This window comes from Nanorana parkeri, unplaced genomic scaffold, assembly GCF_000935625.1.
Source record: "Nanorana parkeri isolate BGI_ZX_2015 unplaced genomic scaffold, ASM93562v1 scaffold1364, whole genome shotgun sequence".
NCBI classification, from domain to species: Eukaryota; Metazoa; Chordata; class Amphibia; order Anura; family Dicroglossidae; genus Nanorana; species Nanorana parkeri.
The window spans coordinates 314,097-332,253 of NW_017307632.1; the positions used below are offsets into that span (position 1 = coordinate 314,097).

Below are 18,157 nucleotides of genomic sequence, written 5' to 3' on the forward strand. Positions count from 1 at the left end.
AGATGGATGTACTCCTTAAAAGAGCTTGGGATACGACACGGACTAATTTAAAACCAGCCTTAGCCACCACATGTGTAGCCAGGAACCTGGAATTCTGGCTTTCACAGTGCAAGTCTCACCTTATGGCAGGTACTCCAAGGGAGCAAATCCTGGAGTCCTTTCCTATGTTTGAGGCAGCCTTAGAGCGTACTGCAGATAAGGAATAAAGCCTTTCCAAAGAAGAAGAAAAAGGTATTTCATAAGAAATTTTTTTGTGACCAAAGGAACAAACCGCAAGAAAACAGAGGAGAGGCCTAAAGAAGCATTGGTTTGGGCAGAAGGGTAAGGGCAGGGGAGGCATGTTGTTTAACCCCCCGTCTCAAAAGCCCAAACCACAATGATGATTCGCATCCAGTGGGGGGGGGAGGTTGAAGGAATTCCTCCCTCAATGGAAAAGTATTACCTGCAATGCCTTCATTCTCAATATTATCGAACACGGACACCAGCTAGAGTTCGACAGCCCCCCTCCCAATTTTTTTCTAACGGAGCTACCCAAAGATCCGGTAAAAGCCAATGCTTTGTGCGGGATGTTGGAAGACCTGGTGGATCAGAATGTAATTCTTCCAGTCCCTCTAGAGGAGCAGGGAAAAGGGTGTTACTCACACGTGTTTGTGGTACAAAAACCCTCTGGGAAGTTTCGGCTGATATTAAACCTGAAGCTACTAAACTTGTCAGTTTGGTACAAAAAGTCCAGATGGATTCCATCTTCTCAGTAAGGAATGTTCTCCAGCCGGAGGTGTTTCTTGCTACAATTGATCTGAGGAATGCGTATTTACATATCCCAATCAGGCATTCTTCACTTAGATTTCTAAGGCTGGCGGTCAGAATAAAGAGGTGTATTCACCGTTTTCAATTCGCAGCCCTTCGATTTGGTCTTGCATTGGCACCACGCATCTTTACAAAGATTTTGGGGGAGGCCTTAGTACCTCCTGAGGTTACAAAGGATCAGCATTATACCATATCTGCACGACATGCTGATCTCAGCCACTTCACAGGACGGGTTAAGGAAAGACCTAAAATTGACCATGGACTGGTTAAAAAAACCTGGGATGGTTAGTGAACAGAGAAAAATCCAATCTGGAACCTGCCCAGAGTTTGCTGTTCTTGGGTTATATCCTGAACACCAGAGAGAGGAAAATTTTTCTTCCACCAGAAAAGATTATGAAGATCCAGCAAGCAGTGGCACGATTGCAACAGAACCAGACGGTGTCACTTCGTTTCACCATGTCGGTGCTGGGGTTAATAACCTCGACCTTCCCAGCTGTCCAGTGGGCTCGTTATCAAAAGCCCCTACAAAATCCATCTATTGCGGTTGTGAAACCAGGCACAGAACACTCTGCAGGTAAGAGTGTGTTTGCCGGGGAAACTAAAGCAAAATCTGTAGTGGTGGAGGGGCCAGACTCAACTGTCAAAAGGGCTGCTATGGACATTTCCTGTATCCAGGAAACTTGCAACAGATGCCAGTGCCTGGGGTTGGGGTGCGCATCTGGAAGATCAGTTTGTTCAAGGACAATGTTCAAAGATCGAAGCCAATGCTTCATCCAATTGGAGGGAGTTAAAGGCGGTACTCAATGCCCTCCTCTCCTTGCCAGACATGTTACGGAACCATCATCTACAGGTACTGTCGTACAACGTTACGACAGTAGCTTAACTGAACAGGCAAGGAGGAACAAGAAGTCCTACGCTACAACTGCTGGCGAAGGACATTTTCCAGTGGGCAAAAAATAATCTGGCATCAATCTCGGCAACATATCTCAGAGGTCCACAGAACAATGTGGCGGTATTTCTAAGTTGCCAAAGAATACTGCAAGAGGAATGGAGTCTGAATCGGGAGGTATTCAATCTCATAGTCCAGAAGTGGGGGAAACCAGGAATAGACTTGTTCGCTTCAGGGAACAACTCAAAGTGAAAGATTTTTACTTGCTGAACCCTTAGGGCGGTGCAGTAGCCATGGCTGACAAATCCCTGGGACTGCTAAATTTGTTATGCTTTTCCTCCCATTTATCTGATTCCAAAAGTGTTGCAAAAATGTTTGACACAGAACACAGAGATGATTATAATTACCCTCTACTGGCCGAAGAGGGCATGGTTTTCTCTCCTGTCTCTGGCAGTTCTGCCCCCATGGTTCTTTCAAGCCAGGAAAGATCTACTCAGTGACTGATCCTTTTTCCAAACGATTCAGCATTGAAACTGACCAGCATTGAAACTGACCAGCATTGAAACTGACCAGCATTGAAACTGACCGCATGCTATCTGAAGAAGAGTTGCTGAAATATAGAGGACTGTCCAATAGGGTTGTACAGACCTTACTTAATAGCCGTAAGCCAGTAATTCAAGCTATTTATGGAAAAGTGTGGAAGAAGTTTTGCTCATGGTCTACTGTAAGGAACTGTACTACAGATTTGCCCTCTATACTTGAGTTTCTCTAGGATGGAGCGGATATGGGGTTAGCGGTAAGCACTCTGAAAGTTCAAATTTCATCCCTCCAGATGGCACTAGCAGAAGAGCCACTAGTGTCAAGATTTTTTTAAGGCACTAAAAAGACTTAGACCAATATCTACAAAATCCTGCCCCCAGTGGGATCTGTCTATTGTTCTACAGGGGCTGTCAGGCTCACCTTCAGAGCCCCTGGGGGAGAATTCTCTGAAACTTCTTACCTTGAAGACAGTTCTCTTGGTGGCAGTGACTTCGGCACGGAGGATCAGTGAACTACATGCCGTGTCTATTATGCAACCTTTTCTCTCAATCTGACGACCGAGTGGTTCTTAAGACCGATCCGAGCTTTTTTACCAAAAATAGCCTCCGATTTCCACAGATCTCAGGACATCATTCTGCCAGCCTTTTCAACAAACCCATCCAATCATCGGGAAGAGGTTTTTCATTGCTTTTCATGTAAGAAGATGTTTAATAGCTTATCTTCAGAGGACAGAGTCCTTTTAGAAAATCCAATAATTTGTTCATACTGTTTTCAGGACAAAACAAAGGAAAGCAAGCTTCTAAATCAACTATAGCTAGGTGGATAAAGCAGGCCATAATGGAGGCTTTGGAGTAAAGGAACTTTCTCCTCCAGATGGCCTCAGTGCCCACTCTACTAGATCATTGGCTACCACCTGGGCAGAGAGAGCTGGGGCTACTACAGAGCAAATATGTAAAGCGGCTACCTGGACGAGTTTTTCAACTTTCATCAGGCATTATCGTCCAGACCTGTTGTCTACCCAGGAACAGGCCTTTGGGCGAAAAGTGCTGCAGGCAGTGGTCCCTCCCTAAGTGGGTAAGTTTTTGGTTATCCTCTCATGGGCTGGACTGGAAGACAACTGGAAAACCGGAGTTAGAACTTACCGGTAACTCTATTTTCAGTGGTCTTCCAGGACAGCCCAGTTCCCGCCTGGTATACAATACTAACTGGTATAAATGTACTGTTTTTGTGGTGGTTATGTCTACTCCATCATAGATGGTCGTCCAGTTCTCAAAATAACTAAAGAGGGATGATATCAGGGGGTCCTTTTGAATGGTTATGGTGACGTGTTTTCTGTTTGGAGGAGGAGTTACACACTCATGGGCTGTCCTGGAAGACCACTGGAAATGGAGTTACCGGTAAGTTCTAACTCCGGTTTTTGTTTAGCTCCAAAGAAAGAGGCCCCGGCCACCAATGTTGCAGTTACTGAAGCTCCAGATATTGACTGCATGGCTGTCTTTCACTGGTTTCAGCAGACTATTCTGAGTTGACATTTACTCTGTGTTAAAATGTAGACGTCATTGTACAATACAGTAGAGTGAATGTTCTCAATTTTTGTTTAGCAGCGAAGAAAGAGGATGTGCCCACCACTGTTGCAGTCACTGAGGCCCCAGGTATTGATTTGCATGATTGCCTCTCCCTGTTTTCAGCACACTAATCTCACTTGGTGCTCACCATTGTGTGTTGGGTATAGACACCGCAGGATGATGCAGTAAAGTATATTTAATTTTTTTTTTCTAGTTCCAAAAAAAGAGGCTCCTCCAACCAGTGTTGCAGTTATTGAAGCTGCAGGTATTCATTGCATGGTTTACTCCCACTGGTTTCACCAAGCTAATCTCAGCTTTCATGCTAATGTGTTCAATATTGTGATAATTGCATAATGTAGTGGAATAAGTGGTTTTATTTTTGTTTAGTACCAAAGAAAGAGGCCCCAGCCAGCAGTGATGCAGTTACTGAAGCTCCAGGTATTGATTGAATGGCTGTATTTAAGTTAAGTTACATCTTAATGGGTTGGAATGTAGACGTTATTGTAGCTGCATTGGAGTAAGTGTTCGCTCTTTTGTTAAGCTCCTGGGGCCACCGCCAGTGTTGCAGTTACTGAAGCGCCAGGTATTGCTTGGTTATCTTTTACATGTTTGGCAAACTAATCTTAGTTCACTTTTACCCTAATGTGTTGAAATGTGGACATCTTTGTGTAATACAGCGGAGTGAGCGTTCTTAATTTTTGTTTAGCATTGAAGAAAGAGGCTGCACCCACCACTGTTGTAGTTGCAGCTATAGGTTACAGCTATAGGTTACATGGTTGTATTTCACTTTTTTATGCGTGGAAATCTCAGTTTTTACGCTGTGTTCAAATGTAGACATAACTGTATAATGCATTGGGGGTAAGTGGTCTCATTTTTGTTTAGCATCAAAGAAAGTGACCCCTTCCACCAAGGCTGCAGTTACTGAAGTTCCAGGTATAAATTGCATGGTTGTCTCCCACTGGCTTCAGTAAACTAATCTGAGTTAGCTTTCACCCCAATGTGTTGTAATGTAGTGATAATGCAGTGGAATAAGTAGTCTCATTTTTGTTTAGTGCCAAAGAAAGCAGCCCGAGCCACCAGTAATGCAGTTACTAAAGCTTCAGGTATCCATTGCATGGCTGTCTCCCACTGGTTTCAGCAAACTAATTTGAGTTCACTTTTATTGTTATGTGCTATAGTGTAGACTTATTTGTATGATGTAGTAGTAAGTGGGTTTTATTTTGTCTAGCACCAAAGAAAGAGGCTCCTCCTACCAACATTGCAGTTACTAAAGCTCCAGGTATTGATTGCATGGTTGTTTTTACAGGTTTTAGCGAACCAACTTTTGTTTTGATGTGTTTGATATGTAGACATTATTGTAGCTGCAACGGAATAAGTTTTCTTTCTCGTGTTCAGCTCCAGAGACAGACACCATTTTTAGTTACTATTCGCATGGTTGTCTACCACTAGTATCATCAAACTAACATGAGTTTGCCTTCACAGTCATGGGCTGTAATCTTGACGTAACTTTAAGCTGCAGTAAAGTGGTCTTATTTTTGTTTAGCTCAAAAGAAAGAGGCCCCGGCCATCAATGTTGCCGTTGCTGAAGCTCCAGGTATTGACTGCATGGCTGTCTTTCACTAGTTTCAGCAGACTATTCTGAGTTGACATTTTACTCTAATGCGTTGGAATGTAGACCTCATTGTACAATGTCAGAGTGAGTTCTCAATTTTTGTTTAGCATCGAAGAAAGAAGATGTGCCAACCACTGTTGCAGTCACTGAGGCCCCAGGTATTGATTTGCATGATTGCCTCCCCTGGTTTCAGCACACTAATCTCACTTGGTGGTCACCATTGTGTGTTGGGGTATAGATACCGCAGGATGATGCAGTAAAGTGTATATAATGTTTTGTTTTTTTTTTCTAGCTCCAAAGAAAGAGGCTCCTCCAACCAGTGTTGCAGTTATTGAAGCTGCAGGTATTCATTGCATGGTTTACTCCCACTGGTTTCACCAAGCTAATCTCAGCTTTCATGCTGATGTGTTTAATGTAGTGATAATTGCATAATGTAGTGGAATAAGTGGTTTTATTTTTGTTTAGTACCAAAGAAAGAGGCCCCAGCCAGCAGTGATGCAGTTACTGAAGCTCCAGGTATTAATTAGGGATGCACCGATATATCGGCCGCCGAACCATATCGGCCGAAAATGGCACTTTTGGCTAAATGCCGAAAAGTGCCATTTTTCCTGCCGATCGGTGCATCCCAGGTTTATTTCCAGGTTTATTTCCTAACAGCTGGGCGCTGCTCTGTGTCCCAGCGGGGAGGAGAGAAAGTGACAGCCAGCCGAGCGCTGCGGGAGGAGAGCGCTGTGATCGTCCGGCGTCTCTCCTCCCACCCTGCTCAGCCTCCTGTATTTAAGTTTCATCTCAATGTAGACGTTATTGTTAGGGATGCCCCGGAATTTTGGCCGCCGGAACATATCGGCCTGAAAATGGTACTTTGGGCAAAATGCCGAAAGTACAATTTTTCGGCCAAAATTGCGGTGCATCCATGGTTTCTCTCCTCCCCGCTGGGCACTGCTCTATCAGCTCTGACGCAAAGCAGCGTCTAGCGGGGAGGAGAGAAACTTTCAGGAGGCTGAGTGGGGTGAGGACGAGAGGACTGACAAAGGAGGCTAAGCTCTCCTCCCACACCACTTTGCTCGGCCTCCTGTGACAACAAATCAGGATGGAGAGCGGGGAGGAGAGAGCTGTCAGCCTTGTCACAGGAGGCTGAGCGCTGCTCCCCGCACCACTAGCTCTGCCTCCAGCGACAAACACCCAGCGATCAGTGGGACATAGTATGCTTACTGTGTCCCCAATTATGAATGAACAGGAAGTGCTCTACATCACTTCCTGTTCATTCACGATTGTGGGCATAGTAACTCATAATTAAAGAAGACTCTTAACTCCAGGCAAAAAGCTTAACTGTCGCTTCTTGAGATGGTCATGGGGACTTCTTAAGTAGTGATTGGTGATGCTCCAGTTTCAGACAGGTGCAGATGTAAACAGTTGCGAACTTTTGCAAAACAGGCGCAATCGGAAAAATAGTGCAAGCTCTGGTCAAAACATGCGCACATGTTAAAAGAGGCTAAACAGATTTGCACATTAAAAACTGATCTAAGAGGCTAAAACTGTTGCAATTGCTTTGATAAGTCCCCCCGGTGTCCTCAGTCATTTTCTATTTCAAAAGGGAACTATCTGGTCTGTTTAGATCTGATATTTCCCCAAAGCCCCTGATAGTAAAATAAAAATATATGAAATAATTTTGAAAGGGTTGGAAAAAAATGTTTTTTTTCGTCTAAAATAAATTCCATTTTGGTGCACCTCCTAGTTATTGTAGCTGCATTGGAGTAAGTGTTTTTTCTTTTGTTAAGCTCCTGGGGCCACCAACAGTGTTGCAGTTACTGAAGCGCCAGGTATTCCTTGGTTGTCTTTTTATATGTTTTGGCTAACTAATCTAAGTTCACTTTTACCATAATTTTTTGAAATGTGGACATCACTGTATAATACAGCGGAGTGAGCGTTCTTAATTTTTGTTTAGCATTGAAGAAAGAGGCTGCACCCACCACTGTTGTAGTTGCAGCTATAGGTTACATGGTTGTATTTCACTTGTTTATGCGTGGAAATCTCAGTTGGCTTTTACGCTGTGTTCAAATGTAGACATAACTGTATAATGCATTGGAGTAAGTGGTGTCATTTTTGTTTAGCATCAAAGAAAGTGACCCCTTCCACCAAGGCTGCAGTTACTGAAGTTCCAGGTACAAATAGCATGGTTGTCTCCCACTGGCTTCAGTAAACCAATTTTGAGTTAGCTTTCACCCCAATGTGTTGTAATGTAGCGATAATGCAGTGGAATAAGTAGTCTCATTTTTGTTTAGCACCAAAGAAAGCAGCCCGAGCCACCAGTAATGCAGTTACTAAAGCTTCAGGTATCCATTGCATGGCTGTCTCCCACTGGTTTCAGCAAACTAATTTGAGTTCACTTTTACTGTTATGTGCTTTAGTGTAGACTTATTTGTATGATGAAGTGGTGTAAGTGGGTATATTTTTGTTTAGCACCAAAGAAAGGCCCCAGCCACCAATACTGCAGTTACTAAAGCTCCAGTCACTGATTGCATGGTTGTGTTTCACAGGTTTCAACAAACTGAGTTCTCTTTTCAACACGGTCACATGACTGCTCTTCATTTACATTAGTGTGTGGCTGGGGGACATTTAACACAACAGAGCTAGCGCCAGTGCCAGAAGTGATGTATACTCAAGTGCCCAAGTCAACAAAACACCAGCTCCTAAAGAATTAATGATCAAATGCTGCGCATGTGCCTTCACTGAGCCTTCAAAGTGTTTTGCGCTGTGCTTTTTTTGTGAACAATGCAGATTAATGATGCATGCAAAAAACGCTGTCCACTTGGATGCCTTTTGAGGCATACATGTGCTGCTTTGTCACCATTGAGATAGTCACCATTTTGTGTTGTAGTTTGGACATAATTGTATAATGTAGTGGAATAAGTAGTCTTGTTTTTGTTTAGCACCAAAGAAAGAGGCCCCGGCCACCACTGTTGCAGTTACTGAAGCTCCTGGTATTGATTGCATGGCTGTCTCCTACTGGTTTTGGCTAACTATTTTTTCATATAGTTTTCATTGTTTTATGCTGTAGACCTGTTTGATGCAGGGAAATAAGTGATGGTATTTTTGTTTAGCACCAATGAAAGAGGCCCCTCCCACTAAATTTCCAGGTATTACTTGCATGACTGTTACACTGGTTTCAGCAAACTAATCTGAGTTTACGTACATCCAAGTATTCTGTATTCTCGGAATATGTGTGTAATGCAGCAGAGTAAGTGGTCGTATTTCTTTTTAGCTCCAAAGACAGAGGCCCAACCCACCGTTGTTGCTGATGCTCCAGGTACTGATTGCATGGCTCCCACTGGTTACAGCAGACTAATCTGAGTTTGCCTTCAGCATAATGTGTTTTAATGTAGACATGATTGTATAATGCAGTGGAGTAAATGCTTAGTATGTTTAGCTAAAAAGGAAATTGTCATACGCACCAATGTTGCAGTTACTGAAGGTATTGATTGCATGTCTGCCTTCCAATAGATTTCAGTAAACTATTTTGACTTCTCATTCACCTTAGTGCTGTAGTTTGGACCTCATAGAATAGTGGAATAAGTTGTCCTTTTTTTTTTGTACCAAATAACCCCCAGCCAGCAATGTTGCAGTTACAGAAGCTGAAGGCATTACATAGTTGTCCCCCATTGGTTTTAGCAGACTTATTTGATTTGCTTTTTATATGCTGTAGTGTACCCCTATTTGTATAATGCAGTGGAGTAAGTCTCATTTTTGTTTAGCACCAAAGAAAGCTGCCCGAGCCACCAGTGATGCAGTTACTAAACCTTCAGGTATCCATTGCATGGCTATGTCGCACTGGTTTCAGCAAACTAATTTGAGTTCACTTTTACTGTTATGTGCTATAGTGTAGACTTATTTGTATGATGAAGTGGTGTAAGTGGGTTTATTTTTTGTTTAGCACCAGCAGAGGCTCCTCCTACCAACATTGCAGTTACTAAAGCTCCAGGTATTGATTGCATGGCTGTTTTTACCGGTTTTAGCAAACCAACTTTTGTTTTGATGTGTTGACATGTAGACATTATTGTAGCTGCAGTGGACTGTTTTCTCTCTTATGTTTAACTCCAAAGACAGACACCATTGTTAGTTACTATTCGCATGGTTGTCTACCACTAGTATCGGCAAACTAACATGAGTTCGCCTTCACAGTCATGGGCTGTAATCTTGACGTAACTTTAAGCTGCAGTAAAGGGGTCTTATTTTTGTTTAGCTCCAAAGAAAGAGGCCCCGGCCATCAATGTTGTCGTTACTGATGCGCCAGGTATTGACTGCATGGCTGTCTTTCACTGGTTTCAGCAGACTATTCTGAGTTGACATTTACTCTGTGTTGAAATGTAGACCTCATTGTACAATACAGTAGAGTGAATGTTCTCAATTTTTGTTTAGCATCGAAGAAAGAGGATGTGCCCACCACTGTTGCAGTCACTGAGGCCCCAGGTATTGATTTGCATGATTGCCTCCCCTGGTTTCAGCACACTAATCTCACTTGGTGGTCACCATTGTGTGTTGGGGTATAGACACCGCAGGATGATGCAGTAAAGTGTATTTTTTATTTTTTTTTCTAGCTCCAAAAAAAGAGGCTCCTCCAACCAGTGTTGCAGTTATTGAAGCTGCAGGTATTCATTGCATGGTTTACTCCCACTAGTTTCACCAAGCTAATCTCAGCTTTCATGCTAATGTGTTTAATGTAGTGATAATTGCATAATGTAGTGGAATAAGTGGTTTTATTTTTGTTTAGTACCAAAGAAAGCAGCCCTGGCCAGCAGTGATGCAGTTACTGAAGCGCCAGGTATTAGGGATGCACCGATTTATCGCGCAAAACACAGATTCGCATTGAAGTCAATGGAGGCTGCTCACACCTTTCCTGTTTGTTGCGTGACCGAAATCGTGCGAAAAGGTGCAGAAGCTATTTTTGGGTGGTTGACGAGCGGTTTGGGTCCCATAGACTACTCTCTATGCATTGAAAAAAGTGCGAAAACCACCCGGTTTACAGTGAACAGTCGCATGATTGAAAACTCACGACAACCGCGCAAAAACAGCTCGGCATCTGAATCGCCTAGGTGTAAACCTAGCCTCGGCAAACTAATTTGAGTTAGCTTTTACTGTTATGTGCTGTTGTGTAGACATATTTGTATGATGAAGTGGTGTAAGTGGTCTTATTTTTGTTTAGCACCCAAGAAAGAGGCCCAGCCCACCGTTGCCATTACTGAAACTCCAGGTATCAATAGCATGGCTGTCTCATTTGTTTGGACTGCATTTGCATTGCCTTTAGACATATATTGGGATTATAAATGTTAATGCAGTGAACACTGCACAGTTTAACAAGCACCAGACAGACCTCATTTTTAGCATGTCCATTTAGATTTATTAAAGGTTCATGGAAACCTATCTTAAGAAAAAAAATAACTGACTTGGTATAAGTATGCCAGGGCTGGACGAATCCCAGGAACCAGGTAGCCAATGCTCCTTACAAAAAACAGCTGGCTCCTAACTGTTGAGGTTTGCTTTAGTTGTCAATGGAGCAGGAGTCTAAAAAAGACTAATCTTGCTAGCTTCTGAATTCCATATTCATGTGTATACTCCTGAAGTATGCAGATTAGCATTTTTAGGAGCAAGTCTGCAGTACCAGCCTTTATACTGCATTTCTCCCATAACAGGTCTGCTATAAACCTGGCCAAGTGTGCTTCACTGGTGTTTTATAGTAGAGCTTATCTCTTATTTGACTGAGGACATATCTACCCCAGTGTGATAAAGGCAATTGTGTGCACATTAGGCATATAGTCTATTCATAAAGTATTGAGTTGAAGGGAAATTTCTTTCATGTAGACTCAAAAGGAGAACTGCCACCTTCAGATGTCCCTAAAGTTGCCGTTACTTCCTCCAAAGCTCAAGGTATGGAGTACATGAACTGTGTTACTTTCCAGTTTTCTGTAAGAAATATTGTGTGAGAGTATCAATATGAACATCTGTACTTGTTTAGCTCGGAGGAAGAAGCCTTCACTCATTGATGGCACTAAATCTAATGCTGCCAAAACCAAAGCCTCAGGTATTGTGACTGCCTGACCTTTGTGCTTCTGTACATTGTAGTGGCAGTTTTCACAGCTTTTTCTTTTGCTTATTTTGGACTGGAATGATAAATGAAGTTAACTTCTTGCTAAATACATTTTGCCTTTCACTGATATTTCTGTATTTTATAAAGGATTTCTGCAGGATTTAGTGCCAGTTTTGCCAACCCGGTATAATTCTTGTATGTGCAAACCTGGAAATGTTTGTGCCAGTTTTGCATATCTCTGTGCGCTTCTAGTCTGTTTTTTCTGCACGCTGAAAGACTTTCACAAAGAGTTCCACATGACTAATCTACGCAGAGATGAGCGTTTTATGTTTTTTAATTGCAAAATTGCTCTTGTAAGTCAAATGCCAATATAAGGCAAACCTGACAAAAATCAGTGTTAATGTTTTTTTCTGCTGTAAAAGCAGCAGCAGGGAGTAGTACTGATACAACGCTACTCAGCTCTTTGTGAACCTTGCCTATTGAGTCTAGTTTTTTTGCTTAGCCCCAAAGACCTCAACCCCTGGCACTAAGGCAGCTGCAGAGCCCAATGCTGAATATAATGCCATAGGTAATTTTACTGCATGGCTGTGCTGTAGTCATCTGTTACCGTACCACTGTAGTGGCCTGGTACTTACCAATGCATAGTATGTTTAGGCTTGCTGTTATTCTAAGGCTTTACATATAGCATTTGCGGTTTCCATGCAGAAGTCTGCGTGGGACGAAAACGCTAATATTTTTAATCCGCACGGATGCCACTAGTTTGCGGCTATTAGCCACAAACGTGCGGAATCTGCCGGATTACCATGCTTACACTATTTCAGGGGCCCCCGTTATGGTCTGAATGATGCACACTTAAAGTGCATTGTACTTTCTGTTTAGTGCGGCTCCGCGCGTATCCATACAGCCGAATACGCACGGAGAGCCGCTCAGGTGTGAATGGAGCCTAATACAGCTACAATACAACCAGCTGGTAAACTTAGAACTTCATTTTACAATACTTGCAAATCCTTGCTATAAATATTTGATCATACAACGATGCCCATTTATTTAATGACCGTTATTGTAGAACAAGCAGTTGAATTCTAGTGTGGCATAAGTATTTTTGTCATTTGTCTAGCAACTAAGACAGAGGCGCCATCTGCCAATGTTCCGGTTACTGAAGCTCCAGGTATTGATTGCATGATTCTCACCTTTCCACTGAAGCATTGTACTGGTGGATTTGATGTATCCCTGCAGACAGTTCATGCTCTAGTACTGGCAGTCTAACGCATCTGTCCACAGCCTACATTTACTCAACTGGTGAACAGAGACTGTAATACACATGGAACATGCGTCCAAGCGAAGTTCACCTTGTGGAGGATAGCTGCTAACCAATGCTTTTCTATTTGATAATGGGATGTGTGCTGGGACCGTGTTCCATGTTTGACAGCCTGCGTTTTCCTGTTTGTCGCTGCAATACTAAACACATTGATAGAACTGAAGAGTCGTGTCATGTGTGCAAGGCCCCGAGAGCCTTTTTATGAACACTTTCATGGAAAGCATGCTTGGTTTAGTTTCAAACTCAAAGCTGCCATCTGGAGAGGTCACTAAAGCCTCTTGTTGCTGATTCGAGAGCCTAGTATTGAGAATGAATGTATCCATAGTACCTGTATGGTGGCTACATTAGCAGTGTTCTGTAAATTATGAATGACTTAAAGTCGACCTTTACCCCCTTTGACTAAAAATCACATCAGCATGCAGCTCTGCATTCTGATATGAAATCATCTTACATTTATTAGTTAAAATGATATTTATCCCTTCACGACCAGTGATTTACATAGCATGTCACTGGTGATGCTGGTGGTCTTTTGCCACTGCCAATATGCTACCACATGGGGGGTTTGTAAGCCTCCCTATGTGATAGCAATTAACCTAGAAATAAAAAAAAGTTTTTTAAATTAAATAAATGTAAAAATCATAAAGAAAATGATAAGGCCCACGCGAGCATGCACGTCTTCACGTAAATGTGCACCTGCGTATGAAAACGATGATCACGCTACACATGTTGGGTATCGCTGTGCATGCCAGAGTGAGAGCAATAATTCTAGGGGCCAATATTTATGCTTCTAAACTGATGACCTGTAGCATCATCTATAGACTTTTTGGGGTACTGTATTTTGTCGGTTTCACAGACGCACACAATTTTTAACCTGGGCATGTGGGGTATCTATTTACTCGTTGTAACCTCGTCTTTTATATTTTTCTTTTCTTTTTTTAAATAGTGTTTTATTGTGTTTTATAGTGTTTTATTGTGTTTTGAGCCATTTAAGTGCATTTTTCACAGAATTTTGAGGTTTGATAATACGTTACGCTAATAATGTGCAACATAAATATTTGTAACTGCCAAAAAAACTTTCTACAGGGTCTTGGCTTTCAGAAAATATGTAATGTTTGTGGGTTTGAAGTAATGTTCAGCTCTAAAATGTGGAATATAACATGGGTGCAAAAAAAGGTCTTGGTCATGAAGGGGTTAGACCTTTTTTTGTTGCTTTAAAATACTTTTTCCTTTTTTAAATGTTCCCTCATTCTCTAGTGGTATCCAAACCGCTGGCCCCCCCATGTACGGGTTCCTCCATTAGCTACTTGGCTGCTGTGCAAGCATCCGTGCGGCCAGCCACACTTCTGCTCTTGCAGTAACAGTTTGAAGGCAGAGGAAGCCTACGGCTCCTCTGCCTCAGTACCCCCCTTCACAACCAGAAAGTTGCCTTCCCAGTCGCGGAGAAGGATATGAGTGGCAACAGGTAAAAGGGGGGGGGGGAGGTTAGAATAGTACTGGGTGTTTTTTGCCTTAATGCTTTAAGTTAAAAACACTGCCTTTTAATACTATAAACAAACCTTTTTCTTTAATTTGCAATCTTTCTCTACTTCCTGGTCCTCTTGGGCCGAAATTATGTAATCGTGCCTAAGCATTGCATCCTGAGAAAGTTACTTCTGCAGAGCATTGCTTGGACATCTCATCTGTAACACAAGATCTCGGGGAAAGGCATTTTCCTCCCCTGAGATGATGTGCATGCAGGTCACATGTCCTGGTTACATGTTCCAGGAAGTAAAGGGAAATGGATTAATCTGCCCTTAGTAAAAAGGAAAAGGGCACCATGTGAACAATGGGGAAGAAAAATAAGGTATGCAAAGAATAAAAAGCCGGCATTTATCTGCAAGTATCTGTTTGTAGACCGTCATTACTAAACATTTCAAAAGGTGACTTTGTTGTTATTTTAAAGATAAGGGTAAAGTTCCTCTTTAAATACGAAAAATATAAACTTTATTCAGTTCAAAAGTAAAAGCCTGTACCTGGCAGTAAATATGCTACTACCAAATCTCAAGGTACTGTGGCTTTCTGACCTTTTGAATTGGCTGTTTCTGAATTGGCTATATAGAATATCTTGGCCTACATTTCTTTTATAGTGTAGATGAAGCTGGTATGGTCTCCTCCTTATATTTCCCATTGCAAAGGAATTGCTCAATTGTGGTGATTCTTTTGCATAAAATATTTCCCAGATGATGAACTGCCAGTTTTTACTTGGGGTTTGTGCAAATAAATACTGTACTAGCTTCATTTTTGTGCAGTTATGTCCATCCTTCCTAAGTAAAGTATTTTTTCTTTAGTTCCAAAGGCTGCAACCCCTTCCACTGAGGCATCGGTAGAGCCCATTGCAGAGTGTAAAGCTGCAGGTATTTACTGCATGGTTGTGCTGTTGAAATTTCTTACTGCGTAGTATTTTTGCCTTTTTGGTTTCCTCCTGAAGTTACTTTTGGTGGTAGTCAGGTTTGCTTTTATTTTGCTGCATCACCAAAGACACTGGCCAGTGAGGCAACAACTCCAGGTATAGTCCCTACTGTAATCATTTCTGATGGTCATTGTCAGCCAATTGTCATGCACATGCCAAATGTATTGCATCATAGAATAGGAACAGTGTTTCTGAATGCAGAACAAAAATGTAACATATTGCAACTTGCCGCCAGTCCTCAGGTTTCCCTTTTTCTGGCTTTTTTTTTTGCCTTTCACTTAATGACATTGCCAGTAAAACTTTCTGTCCCAGGGTGAGAACGCTCACTCACTGTTCTCCTTCTCTGGCACTATACAATAGGCTGCTTGCTCCTTATTTGAAATATAGTACTACTCCCCCTCTCTTTTTCGCCATATCATAGGGAAATAGCGTACTGCAGTCCACAGTGGGGTTGACAACGCTGCTTGAAATTTCAGTGCTGCAGACTGAAGGAAATTAGAAGCCCTCGTGATTTCTGGCAGGAAAAAAGATTTTTCTGTATCTTAGTGTTTGAGACAAATCATGCCCTTGCATACACTTTAGCCTGTTTCACACCCAGGCGATTGAGCTGTTTTCACACGTTTGTCGCACATTGTTTTGCGCGATTTTGGTTTGAAAAACCGCTTAGTTTTCAATGCATAGAGATGTCTATGAAAATAGCTCCTGCACCTTTTTGCGCTACAGGTGATTTTGCCCGCGCAAAGGTGTGAACAGCCTCCATTGACTTAATAGCAATACTGCATTTTTGCGCAATATCCCACAGCTAAATCAGCGCAATAAATTGCCTAGGTGTGAACTAGGCCTTAAACCCCAGGAAGGTATACAGGACACAAATTAATATTGCTACATTAATACATAAATATTTTTTAATTGCAGCCACTATACAGGAGAGCTCACACTGCGTGACTAAGAAAAAGCACAAGGAGCCAATCCATTCATGTGCTGTCAAGGAGCATGCTGATAGGAGGAGAGAGTAGATTGTCAGAAATGAGCTTATCTGTCGGTCGCTTCTCTTTTCACTGTTTAAGCACGGACTGGGGAAGAGACGAGACCTGTTATTGTTGCCTACATACAGCCGAGGGAAAAAAGTCCAGTATTCTGCACTGGCACAGGGTTGTGAGGCATAGTTCCATAAATCGCAGACCTAGATGGACAGAAATACAAATTATTTGGCAGGTTTAATAGCTGCTCTATATTCAGCTGTGTATTTAGTGCTACACAGTCCTGAAAAGCAACAATGTTGTTGAAAACTGTTCCATTTTATCTGTACTCCAAGGTCAGTACCGTGCTGATAATTATTATTCAAAGTCAAGGGTACCAGCTCATGTCAGAGGCTTCTCTTGTGACTCGTGAGAATCAAGTGTCCTTTTTCTGTGCTGAGAATGGTTGGCTTGTTAAGGTTGCAGTCTGCAAAATAGGATGTTGACGGGATGCAACTGTACTTTGCATAGCAAACGTGACATGTTTGCGCCCATTATATTTTCTATATTGGGAGGGACAATTTTGCAAGGGTACTATGCGGATTTCTATGCCTAGCTCAGGACGCTACCTAAATTGTGAGTCCAAAGGTAACCATGGCAGACATTCAGTACTCTCCTTGTCTTTTCAGTTCACTGAAAGTTTAAAGCTTTTATCTCCAGAGAGGAAAGCTGAACCTTCTGACGTCTCGTGCACAGATCCTCTCCTAATTGGAGCCGTACGGATCAGGTGTCACCGCTGTGATGGAGGAAAAAACTAAGATGACTGGACCCATGACTGTCTATGGGGAAATGGATGTAAACAGATGTGTCCGTTTACCCCCGATCCGGCACAAACAGGTCCAGTGATCCGTTTGTTTTTCTGGACCAGGCCGGAGTTGGGTGTAAACGGAAGCCTGTCCATTCAGACCAGGCTTGCCCATAGACTAACATTGGGCATCCGATCAGGTCCGCCTGACAAACAGACCCTATCAAACTGCCCTTGGGCCTTACACTAACCGCAACCTGGTTTCTCAGAGAAGGAGGTTGCAACTGTAAAGTTATGGACATAGATACTTCTATAGCTCAATGGCTGAAGCCTACACCAGTTGATGGAGTAAAGCTCTTTTGCCAATACAAAATTTTTGAATAAAATAGATTCCTGGCCTTTTGAGTAGGTAGTTGTTGTTTGGGTATGATTTAGGGGTCAGTTTTAGAGTTGATGTGATGTGCTCGTTTCCAATAAAAAAAAAAAAAAATCCCCCTTTCATTGACATATTTGCAATCTTTTTAAGCTTTCAAGGAAATGTAGTTATGTCATTATTACACTCGTGAAGCATCTGCATAAAATTGAAATGTAACTGCTTCAGGTTTTGTATGTTTGGTTTGTTTTTTCCTCTTCTGCCCCGACAACAAGCTGTTTTTTGCTTAGCTCCAAAGAAAGTACCTGCTTTGGAAGCAACCACAAAGCCCATTAATGAACCCAAAGCTCCAGGTATTTTATATACTGCTTGGCTTTGCTGTGGCAATTTTTATTACTATGCCCATGTGTAATGTATAGTCCTTTAGAAATTAATTTCATATTGTAAAGCACTGCGGAAACTGTTGGCACTATATAAATCCTGTATAATAACTGTTCTGAAAATGCAATTGGGTTTGATTCTTTTTTGCTTTTAGCTTCAAAGAAACCAGCCAGTGAAGTTAAAACTGCAGGTATAGTCCTTACAAAATTCTGCATTTACACTTGGCAATAATAGACTAGTGCTTAAATTATGTATCGACCAGTATTTTAATGCTTTTTTTTAATACAATGACCATTTTCACAAGCACATTAGTTATTGTAACCGTTGATCAAATGCATGTGAGCCATAGGCAGATACTTGCTAGATTCCATTTTTAA

General features: G+C 42.1%; 1 protein-coding gene and 1 long non-coding RNA gene across 3 annotated transcripts in view; both read left to right on the forward strand.

Annotated features, from left to right (window-relative positions):
• The window catches only part of NACA (nascent polypeptide-associated complex alpha subunit), a 48,101-nt gene that overhangs the window by 11,760 nt on the left and 18,184 nt on the right, over positions 1 to 18,157 (forward strand). The gene's annotated exons all lie outside the window — the stretch shown is intronic.
• Positions 4,210 to 9,676, forward strand: LOC108797904. The gene is made up of 3 exons (XR_001941912.1): positions 4,210 to 4,239; positions 5,030 to 5,080; positions 9,654 to 9,676. It is a non-coding gene; the product is annotated as an uncharacterized LOC108797904 (long non-coding RNA).